This window comes from Seriola lalandi, unplaced genomic scaffold (genome assembly GCF_002814215.2).
Source record: "Seriola lalandi dorsalis isolate HSWRI2012SDOR001 ecotype SW California unplaced genomic scaffold, Sedor1 jcf7180002054334, whole genome shotgun sequence".
In the NCBI taxonomy this organism is placed as follows: Eukaryota; Metazoa; Chordata; class Actinopteri; order Carangiformes; family Carangidae; genus Seriola; species Seriola lalandi.
The window spans coordinates 219,107-231,455 of record NW_019524887.1 but is presented as its reverse complement, the minus strand read 5'-3'; positions in this window follow the sequence as shown (position 1 = coordinate 231,455).

Sequence of the window (12,349 nt, the reverse complement as noted above, 5' to 3'; positions counted from 1 at the left end):
GATCACTGAGGTTTATTTACCTGAAGAGGTGACCAAACTCTGTTTTACATATGAAAGTGGGTCAAGAGAGTTTAGGTGGGTTTATGCCCCCACAACAACAACAACCCCGCTCCAAACACGTGGTTTAATGTGTACTCGAGGAGACACTGGAGAGCTGGTCAGGTTGTAAGTGCTTTGGTCTGTAGTGTGTGCCATGACCCCTGGCAGGGCCTATTAGAAGAAATGTCTCTGTGGTCTACATGCCTCCAACCTCTCTGGCAGCCACCGCACAACATCAATTACACCCACAGCAGCTCCAGCCTATAGCTACACTAGTATATTGCCATCACCACAGGGGTAATTGGTCCAATATATACTTCCAATTCCAAGAAAGTCGCAGCCTATTTTTCCAGTCAGTCGACATTGGTCCATGTTAAAATTGCTATTATAGCTTGCTTCGCTATGGGGTCCTGAGATTGAACAAGAAGGGAGGAGGAGCAAAATACTGTACCAACAGTGATCAGCTGTGAGATATTGATGCATGTAGAACTAATGGAGTTTCTGTTTTGGTACATCAAAACCTTTTATCAGTAGGGAATTACCACATACATCGCAGTAGAGTCAAGCAATGAGGAGTTGTTTCTTTCTTTGCTTATTCCTCTGAGATGGATGTATATGCATGATGCATCTCAACCCCTGCGGCGAGTACGACTTAGATGTCCTCCTCTGCAGTGATGCACACATAAACTGTTGTTGCAATTGGACCTGTGACCTTTTCATTCACAGGACAGTTTCTCTCCCCACCAGGCCAAAGCTGCAGCTTAAAGTGACTGGACAGTTCTGTAACAGACAGGATGACAACAATAATTAACTCCATTTATTACAGAGTCCAGGATAATGTAAATGTCTCATGTCATTTCTGTTTATAATCCTTAACTTGACTGATATTAGTCATGACAGCAAGAATACACACACGCACACTTGAATGCTAAATGCCATACGCACATGTGGTGAAATTATGCACACATGCATAGCCTCAGCTTTAATTTAAATTAATTAAATTAAGCTTTATTTGCATGACATTTTGATCAAAAATATCTTACCACAGCTTATACATACAGTAAACAGTGAGAGCAAAAGGAGGTCATAAATAAAATTGCTCATATTTAATAGCACATACAAGCACATACACACATACAGTAAAGCTACACATTTACATGCATGCATGCACAATTAAAAAATGTGTATGTGTGTATGTGTGTGCAGGCTCAGTGCGGATTCTGCAGCAGATGAAAGGTCAGTGGAAGCACATCCCAGCCCAAAGCGCTCTGTGGTGTACATTTGAAAAAGACAGGGGGAGCAAGAGCCACACACACACACACACACACACACACACACACACACACACACCTGAACACACACACACACACCTGAACACAAACATTTTCATACGTTCAAAAGGCAAGCCCAGAATGCAGATGTGTACCACACACGGACAGATGCACACAGAAAGCAAATATAAACACAGTGCTGTGTACGCTACATCACAAAAAGACAAAGACAGACACATGCAGGAACACACATGGATGCACACATACAGAAACACCAGGCCTCCTGGCTGAGGCACTGGGGCCAATTAGGATGCCAAGGCCAATGCATCATCTGAGGGAGCCAGCTGTCTGTGGGCTGCCCTGATGTGGCTGTCCTCACTGTGCTCTGTAAGCCCTCTGCTCCTGGGGGCCTGGACCAGATCTGACACACACACACGCACACGCGATCGCGATCGCTCCCTCACTCTGTCTCTCAACAGGAGACATGTAACAAGCAACAGGTTAACTGGTTGGCTCTTGCAAACATTGCCATTCTACTTCCCGGTTTGAATGATTAATGTTACTCCATGTAGCATTTTTAAACATTAAACAAGCACGGTCAAGATGATCAGTATCGTCTTCCTTGCTGCAGTGGTGTCGTTAGCAGTGATGTTTTCCAAAAAGTAAGACCTCATTTCTCATGAATAATGTTGCAGCTTCTTCAGCTAAAATCTATTTCTTTGTCAGTACTGAACAGGATAAGCATGTCAGAGATGTTCTTGTTTTTCTCTCCATTTTCCCAGACTTCACTTCTTTCTCATTCCACCATCTGCTTGTGTAAAATCTTGAAATCTTTATCTCTGTTTGTGCTGGGTAAACAGCACCGACCCAGTGGCACATCAAGTGAAACGCAGTATAGAGGCTGGGAGAATCTGTCAGTCCCACACTTTGCTTTGCTTTCAGTAATTACACAAATGTCTCAAAATGTGTCTCAGAATATTTTGAAGTCACAGCATCACACATGCTAAATATTAGAAAACACCGACAAAAACACTGAATATAAAAGGCTAAATGATTCACATATACTCCTAGAAGAGATATTAATCAGAGAAAGACTGTGATACCCTTCATAGCGTCTTTATTCTCAAGACGACGACACAGTTGATGTGCAGCGGAGTCCAGTTAAGTGCTCGACCTTGACCATCTGCTGGGTGGGAGAAAGGCTGACGTCTCCCAGAGGACAGACAGAGGTGCTACTGAGGGTGAAGGAGAAAGAGAAACCAAACAGACTGACTAGAAAGACGGGCAATTTCTATTTGATATTATGGACAGTTTGACATGGAAAAGTTAAATATTTGATATTATTTAAAACCCCAGATGTAGCCCTTCTGCATACCACCAATTAATATGCATTTTGTTGGTACAAAAATTCAAGGGTACATACAAGATGAGTTTGTTCAAACCAGTCTTAGAGCTAACCAGCTACATACAAATAACCTGATAATAAATTTTAAAATAGCACAGAGGTAAAGCACCGTACTTGAAAAATGGAATTGAAACTGAATGTGAAAACAGCAGATTCAGTAGAATTGTATTTGTTTGTAATTGTAATCTCTCGGCCTGACGGAAAAAAAAAAGCAAGTTGAGACAGTCACAGTAAAATTAGTTCAAACCAATTTGATATACAATATGTCTCCATCTTAGTTCTCCCTACATGGCAAATCCTACCTGTCACCTCCTCCAGCCAGGTGAAGAAAAGCACCGAGCATGATTTACAAACACATAGTCAACTGGATCTGGAATTGCACATGAAAACTAGCAATTGAATCCTGCTGGAAAGTTATGATCAATCCCCTTCTGACATCCACTACTGGATTGTTTTTTTTTTTTTTTTTTATTGTCCTTGGACAGTGAGTCCACATTTGCAAGTTCCTCTCAGAAACAAAAGGATTCTGTTCATTATGTGCCAACAAGAGAAGAATCTAACAGTGACTATGGGGGCGACTTTGCAGTTGCAGTCATGCCACCCAGAGTAGCTATGAGGGAAGATGGGCACTTTTTCCTGTTAGTAACTGTTAGCACTATAGTGAAATCATTTGGGTGTAAAAGCTCAGACAAGCGTTCTGTGAGCCAACAAAGTGCAGGCACCAATTAATTGTCAGTGGAATTGTTCCAGGTTTTGTCACAGATCACAGGATTTCTTGCCTAGTTTCTTGATTTAGAAGACATTTGTTCTTTTTAGCAATACACATTGAAGCTCCCATGTCATACAACTAATATGTATGCTCATTTTTTTTCCCTTATATGTTTTCAACAAGCAGGAATCTAAACGCTCATTGTTACGTGACACAACGCTGCAGAGGCTTTGCTTCGATTACTGTTTGTTTATCTGAAATGCAGGGCATGTGTGTTTGAACGGAAATAGATTTTAGTCAAGGTACAGCAAGAGAGCAGTGCAGACAAAACACGCTAGCTACTGTGGGTGCGACACAAGTTCCTCTTGAGGGCAAACAACGCAAGAGGCCTGTTGCAGGGGATGATAATTGAATGAAATAGAGATTGGATTGGAAGCTCCTGTCACTGCCAGACACATCGCCAGGTTGATGACTCGTCGCCTCGGGCCCCCAGGGTCTTGCTGGTGAGAAAGAAACAGCCTGTTTGGATGGCTCAGTGCGTTTGCCTTTAAACTGTCCTGCTCAGAGCAGGTGGGTTATAACTGCACATGGACTGTCATATTTTTATATTTCAACAACCAAGTGCAATCTTGCCTTTTCCTCGCAAATATTCAGATGCACACACAAATTGAGGCTTTCAGTTAAGTACAAGTATGCACACACACACACACACACACACACTCTCACACACTAACACACTGAAACACACACTGAGCAAAAACAAAAGAGGGAATGGGAACCCTTTCAGTTTTAATTAGTCACTGCTGCTGTGTTTTGGAGGCGGTGCAGGGGTCAACAGTAATTGGGTTGTTTTCATATTGAGGCATTCAGAGCAGAACGGAGGGATATGGGTCACAACGAAGTGATCCCTGAATCCCACTGCCTGCTTTCCACCCTCTCTTCCTGCCCTCCTCCTCCTTCTCCTCCTCCTCCTCCTCTTCTTCCTCTTCTCCTGCTACCCCCATCCATCCTGGCACCGGCGCATTCACTGGAAAGACTTGTGTATCCTGGCAGGCCTGGCAACTGGAGAGGGGCCACGGCACCACCCTCCCCACACAGCTCCAAGTCAGTTCTCACCAAGACCAAATGGAGGAATCTGGAGAGCTCGGCCATTCCATGAAAGAACGGGCTTCTGGGAACATGTCTGGGAAAATAGAAGGAGGCGAGGACTCAGAATGAGGCAGAGGAATCGCAGTCCCTGGAAGTAATGCCAGGATTTTCTTCACCAGCAAAACCCAGAGCGCCAAAGTGTGGAGTGCCAAGCCAAACTTAGAGAAGCCAGCTTCAGAACATAGAGAGGGAGATGATAGAAATGGTAAGACGACGGAAATGATTCAGTGAGAGCACTACTGTGGAGGATAGACACCATCCAGATGGTCAGCTCAGTGGCTTTTTAATAAATTATTCATCAGCTTCTTTCAATGTATGACGCCCGAAGCATAAAACTTTATTTTTGTTTCATATTCATGGATCAAACGTGAAGAACGAGTATTCTTATCCGCACTTGTTTTATGACAATTGCATCACATTAATATGGAGAGTTAGCATCAATTACACACAAATACATAATGAATGCGCATAGGCTCTCCAAGCAGTGAAGTGCCTTTAAGGGGTAATACCAGACAGTAGGACAATGGCGGCAGAGTTTTCCAAGCTGATTGCACTAGGCAGGTTGGAGTGATATCAAAATGATGTTGGAAGGACCATTTTCTGACAGATGCGCATTAAGATGAAATGGCCTTGAAGGACTCTGATATTGCAAGGCTGGTCATGATAAATTATAAAACCAAGAAGCTGCCAGCCGTAGGTCTCTGCAGTGGTACCTCTCATGTACAGTAGTTTATTGCAGTTTGTCTTTTTTTAAATATATTTTTCATCGGCTCGCTGCTTTGGAGCTTTTACGCATTATTGAGCAGATCAGTTAAAACTAGTATTTACCCGGGCAATCAAACTTTATTGTGTTTCCTGAGGCTTGAAGTCGCTGTCCAGTGTGTTTTACAGTAAACAAAGCAAGATAACGCGAGAAATCTTCTAGTAATTGAAAGTTGAGATGAAAATAGGAGGGACATTTGTATGAGCTGCCAATTGACCATTCATAATAATCCTTTCCCCGAGCAGCAATTGTTCAGTCATAGCATAGCAGCTGTAACTAGGCACGACAGGCATGTCAAGCTTTGGTTCTCTCCACATGTTGAAGTGGCGTGCATGACGCTCTATTCAGGAAAGTACTCAAGATTTAGGTCGTTCATGTCTTTTTTATCACCTTTTCAAATCCAAAAATACAAGAACAGAAATGTTAGGGATGGATTAAACCCTGTGTTTTTTGTCTGCTCTAACATGAGCCACTGGTTTTAGGTTCCTTCACCAAAGGATTTTTATCAACAGTTAGCATTACTTCCCAGGCAAAGAGTTAGCTCATTAGCTGACTGCATTATTATAACAGGTTCAGGACCAATATATCGACAATGTGGATGCCGGTGTAACTCCAGTTCTGCATGCTTAGGATAATGTCATTGATCTGTATTGGATATTAGGAAGTTTACCTGAATTGATTGTGCCAAACTCTTCAGTTTTTCCTCAAATCAGGAAGCACAATAGTAACATCCAAACAGAGGAATGTTTTAATATTTAATATTACTGGACTATAATACCAAGGCTAACTGGCTCTGCCCTGCGATACAAGAGTAATGCTGGTACTTTATTAACTGGTGTTCTACATGAACTGTTAACTGGTGACTGGTTATGAACTTTCTGCCTTGGACATTTAACTTTAGCACTTCAGCCATGTGTTTTAGTTGTCGGTTTTGTCCATCTGACAGAGCAGATTTGCCCCGATTTTAATTAATCTAGCTGTCTTCAAAGGCTTGTGTTTCACTTGTGCTTCATATGTGTAAATGTGATGCTTCAGGTCTACTTTCCTGCTTTTTATGCACATAACCTCAGTTACTGTGTGTTGGGCTCGGAGCACTTCCAGGTGACCTACACCACCTCAGTACTGTGCCTCCTGTGTAGATACAAGGAGCACCAGAGCTGCTGCTGCTGCTCTGCTAACGTGCTGTTATTTTAGTTATTTTAGTCATTCTTCATTTTCAAGACCCTTTCTTTTTTCATACCAGTCAAATGGAAATAATAAAACATCAGTTGACGATGCAGTTTTCAACCACCTCACTGAGTTGTGTTAATAGGCTTGCTAAGTCAGTCGCTGACTAAAAATGAGAAGCCTGGTTGGCCTAATTTTATCCCACCATTAGCACTGTAAATTGAACATGTGCAGTGCTACAGTGAAAAGCTTGTGGCCATAGTAACTGAAGGATTTGGTCTTAAAAAAGGGTCAGCTCTGGACCAATGCCTCTGAAAAATCTGATTTTTGGGCAGTTGTTGTTTTGACAATTATTAATTTAATAATTATTGGTAATTAATTTTCATTTGTTGTTTAATATTCTATTAGCGCCAACAACAAAAAAATCTGTCTGGGTCTGTGTTGAAAAATAGAATTGGAAAATAAATGGCCCTTTTCACAGATGTACTTGTACATAACTGTGAACACATGCTGCATCCACTTCCAAGACAGAAAGCAGGGTTTGCCATAGCACAGCGGAGCTTCTTGCAGTCTTGCAGCTGGAAAACACACATCAGTCCATGCCAGGGATTTAACATCTTAACATCTTTCTACTCACTGGTTCTGCTCTCTAATTCAAAGCCAAACTACCACCACAGTATCCTCACATCTCTCAACAGCATTGGCATTCCCTCTCCTGTGTGCTTTATTTCACTTCCAGCATACACATCAAATTCTTTGGAATATTATGTCTGCAGAAAGCCATCCAAAGAAAATCCTGTTGCAGACGGCCAGATTTCAGTTTCACAGGAAACTAGAGGAAAACTAGAGGAGTAGAAGTGATTTTCGCATTCTGCTGCGGCTCACGCTTTGAATCATCATTAGTGTGATTAATTTTCCCTCCAGTCCTACAATCCTCATTGGTGATTCCCCTCCAACACTTTGGCCGCACTCCGCAGAAGTGACAAATGTGTTCCCATGGAAACAGACCTGTCATGCCATTGTCACCGCTGGCCTGTCACATGAAATCCAGCTCTGCCAGAGAGGAACCAGCTGGTGACCTGACTGATCTCCCATCAGTACAACAGTGTGATTTTTGACAACTAAGTTGCTTTCAAACTGCGTATGAGCTTTCGCTGTCATTGTTAGACACATGCATGTAGCAGTTTCTTTTGGTCTCTTTGTCTCTCAGCCTCCCTTTTCCCACTCGGTCTCTGTCTATCTGTCATCATAAATCCCTCTTTTTCTTTTCCTCCTATGGTTTGTCTTCTACAAAGCCTCAGCACATATCAGTTTGATGACACTGGCCAACTGAAATACAGCTGCCTTAAGGGGAGAAAAAGTTTTGCTATCCTATTTGACCAGTATGGTCAGGAAATGACTTTGCTCACATGGCTCAAAAAGCTCAAGAAAATTCCCATTGATCAGAACGAAGGTACAAGGTTATGAGAGACAAATAAATATTTCACTTTGCTGAAATTGTCCCCACTGGGGGGAAAACAGTAATTCTTCTACAAGTGAGTCACTGTGGCACATATAGGTATTAATTATAGAGTAGGTGTAATTCAGAAAGTTATGTACTCCAATTTACACCTTTCTCCCCTCACACAGTGAATAAATAATGTCACATTATATAAAGTCACTTCAGCCAATAAAACAAATCGGTGCACTTAAGAGAAGATCTGTTGCTATTGTGGTACACAACTAAAATTTGGCTTTTTGAGGACAACATTAACTGGAAGTGGTAGTTTTATTCAAACAATCAGTCCTTTCCAAAGCAAGAAACAACTGAAAGAATCCCATTTCAAACGAGAAACCCTGATCTCAGTGCTGTAATAAAGGCAGAGTAAAACACAAGGTTGCATTAATAAGTAAACAGGTCTTGTTACTTACAGATCTATTAGAAATAATGACAACTGAATGTTGGTTGTTTGGAGCTCTCTCCATAGAGGCCATTGGTACAAATCCCAGTGAAAAAATCCATTAAGTTTTTAACAGCCCTGTCTGTCGTTTTACTTACGCTCCCTTTGGTCCCAGCGGAAAAGTCTGAATTTCTGTCCCAGTCCGACCATGGCTCTTTCCATTCAGTGAATGTGCATCTGAGGTTCATTCTTTTTGCCTCTCCGATAAAAGGCCTCATTTTCTTTTGCCAGGTAGACATTCCACAGTTACTCTGGTTGTTCCACCGTCCGCCATTTCTGCTAAAAGTTACCAATAGTTACTAGGGAAAACAAAAACACTATCCTTTTTCTGTTGTGGTTGGGCAGTGGCAGATGCAGTTCCTTTGTACCATAAATCGAGCCTTAATTTTTTCGTGAACAGAATTGCATAGTGAGCAAGACTTATTGGGAATCAATCTAAATTGATCGTAAATAAGAGAATTAGTCTGGCTCTGTCCAAAGTAAAAAAAAAAAAAATACTCTTACTAACACCACTAAAGCTGACTAACTAAATTGTTGTATCTTGTTTTGAAATCTCTACAGACTGAATGTCGACTGATAAAATGTTCAACAAGAAAAAGTTACATTTTTACTTTACTGTTTCTGTATGCATTAAATAAATTATATACAACGTCGAACAAGTCCTCCAACCTAAACAACTGTATAGATTTGTTCCTACCCTCGGATATGACCCATAGGAACATACCAGCAGCAGGCATTCTGGACTTTCATTGTCGTAGTGACAATAATAAACTGGCAGTTAGGGTTGTGCATCGGCCACAGTTTGGTCAGGTTTAGGATCAAAAACAATTTGGTTAGGTTTAGGGAAAGATTGGTTTGTGTTAAAATAAGTACTTCCTTAAGGTTAATGGCGCCTTGTCTACACGTGATTTAGGTTATTGAATGGTCATGGGCATGTAATAAGCTGCTTGTACAGAAGTGTTGGTGGTTGTATGTTTGAACTTTGGACAGAGCCAAGCTGTTGTGATAACATACTTTGACTTGCTTGACTTTGTTTTGTTTTTGTTTTTTATAGAGTAAACTAAACTCCCCAAATAGAAAAGTGAAGAAGCTCTCAGTCAGTTTCTGCTGTCCATGTTTATTTCCCACAAAGAAGTAAAGTCATGGCACTAAAGCAGGCATCTTTAGATTCTGACCAAACATTCAGTGCTAGCTTTTTGATCCTCTTGAATGTTTTGTTCACTTCTTTTTGATACCCAACCCTTATTTGCACAGAATAATGCAGACAGGGTTGTTTAAACTGTATACAGTGCAGGCCTGAGCATAAACACATGCCACAGTAAATGTGATAAAGGCATAATGAAAGCAGCGGCGGTAGTTTGGTCTCTCGACAGCTTTATTGAGCAGGTACGGCGTGTTGATTAGCCTCAGGTTCCTGTGTTTTCTGACTTCATCACTGCAGTAGGCAGCAGTTTAAGCACTAAAGAATGCCTGTCGTGATATGAACACCTCTTTCCATCTGGTAGTGTTTTAATCAGTCTTATTGTGCAGTGTCTGTAGGCTGTTTATCTGTGGCTAACTGAGTCTACCCACAGCTCAGCTCAGTGAAGTGCATCCAACATGTCGACCTCACTCCCCTCTCGTCTTAATCCAACCCTCGGTGAACGTTCCCCTGATTAGACATGGCTCTCAACATACGTGTCTTTGCTTTCACAAGGTGGGAGGAGGCAAATCAATAGTCTCACAAAAACTGTCTTTGGATTTCAGAAATAAAGGCTCCAGTGTGTGTGTGTGTGTGTGTGTGTGGGTCAGGTGCCATTTTCTGTGAAATTTTATTTCCTCAAAATACAGTAGAAGCTCAAGAATACATATGCCAGCTTCACTTTCCATCTTAGCATCTTTCAAAAAGACAAATATTGATGAAAGAGTTACATAACGCTTTTCTTCCTCTCCCTAGCGCTCTGTTATCTTTTACACTTTTCCCAAAACAGTTCATTAAAAAAAGTACAAAAGAGCAAGGCAGCAATTTCTTGAACTAAACCAAGGGCCTCTGACATTGGTGAAATCCTGCTTTTTATTTTAATGCATGTGCTGTATGCACCGGCTTACATCTGCTAGATTCCTGCTTTGCAGTATGTGATGAACTGATTAGGAATATGTGCATGAATTATTAATAAGACGTATTTAGAAGATTGTTCATATTTGAGGGGTCATAAAGCTCAAGGAGTGGTTTGACAAATAATCATGTGGCAAATTTAAATATGTCTCTTAAATTTTACTGCAGTATGCAGAGAAAAATCGACTCCAGTAGCTGCAGAACTAACCAATTCAGGCTGATGTAAATCTTTACAAGATGCATAAAATGAGGGGAAATAATCACACGGATGCAAGTTATACAGCTTAAAGGAATGCTTTTCTGGTCTATATTTCCTTATGGTGATGAAGGGCTAGAGGTCATAGTTTACACGCCATTATATTGCCCCTACACGACTTGGAAAAGATAGATGCAACTCGACAGTGGCTATCAGGGCTATGTCTGCGAACTGTTATGGACCTGGCCACAGAGAGAGGACTTGGGACATATTGCTTTGGTTAATGACTGGTGACACTTGCAAGATTTGTGATCTTTGAAGGTCGTGCCCCTGCTGAAGTCACACAAGGAGGGGAATAAGTCGTGGGCTGATCCCTGCTGAAAGCTGCAGGAATGGACATCGTCGTGATTCATCTCTGTCTCATCGCTCCTGCTGCTGGGAGCTTCCATGGACGGCCGCTCTCTGTGACACTTTCTTCACTGGCCAGCTCTCAGCCAGTGACAGCAGCCATGTGCTAAAATGCGGGCAAGTGTGGTAGTAATGGAAGCACTCTGTCATCCTTTGCACAGCTCAGACAAGTGTTTTTTTAGTAAAGGGTATATAAAAGTATAAAATTATTGTTTTCATTTGAGTCTTATTTTCTATAGTTTTGACCATCGTTCCCACTGATAACAAAAACTTAGTTAGTTTTACTTCAAGGCACAAATGAGTACAAAGCTGTGATGTTTGATATTTTCCATATTGTATGGATAGACAAGAACCAACAATCTACAATCCCATTAACAAGTATTGTCTGTGTGGCCCAAGCCTTATATTCTCCATAGTGCCATTATTGTCCAAGACACGTGAATGAGCCACAGCATTTTTCTTCGTATATGCAATGTACATACGCTCACAAGATACATAATGCTCACTAGTTTTGCTAAAAACTACTGTACCAAGTTGTTTTATTAATTTACTGAGCCTTTTGTTTTAAAAATGGAGACATGCACTTTTGACCTGCTGTAGTTTTAAAGATTTATGTCTTTAGTAGGCACCAGTGGGCTTAATGCTGAGGGCCACAGACATGGTGGGGAAGTTGAACAGACATATAGATAAAATAACTGTGAGGCAGACATTTTTGGTTTTGTTTTTTTCGTGATATTTGACAATGAGAAAAGTATAAAATAGCGCTAGCCTCCTTCTTTATTTGTTAATTTGTGAATCATTAAAAAGAGGTTCACCACTGAAACCCTCAGGTTAGCCAAACCTATTTAGAGGAGAAAACAAAGGGAAACAGTGTCATTCAATGAGGGATTGTTACCAACACTGAACATTCAGGTGCACTCACTTCAGGTTTTATCTCCAGATACAGTGGTTTAGATAATCTGTCTAAACCGTTTAAACAGTTTCTGCTCTGGCTGTCCCATTTTTCGAACATCTGAAGAATTACTTCCTCATGAAAACAGTGTTATTATTATAACTCAAACAAAAGAAGGACAAAACAATGACACTAAGACGAAGTTTTAACAAACTGGAATCATTCTTTTATTCCTACTTCAAATACAGTATTGGGTAGAAAGCATGATCGATATGTGCCACCCAGCTGTCATTTGCAGATGTCGTTCCCCCACCC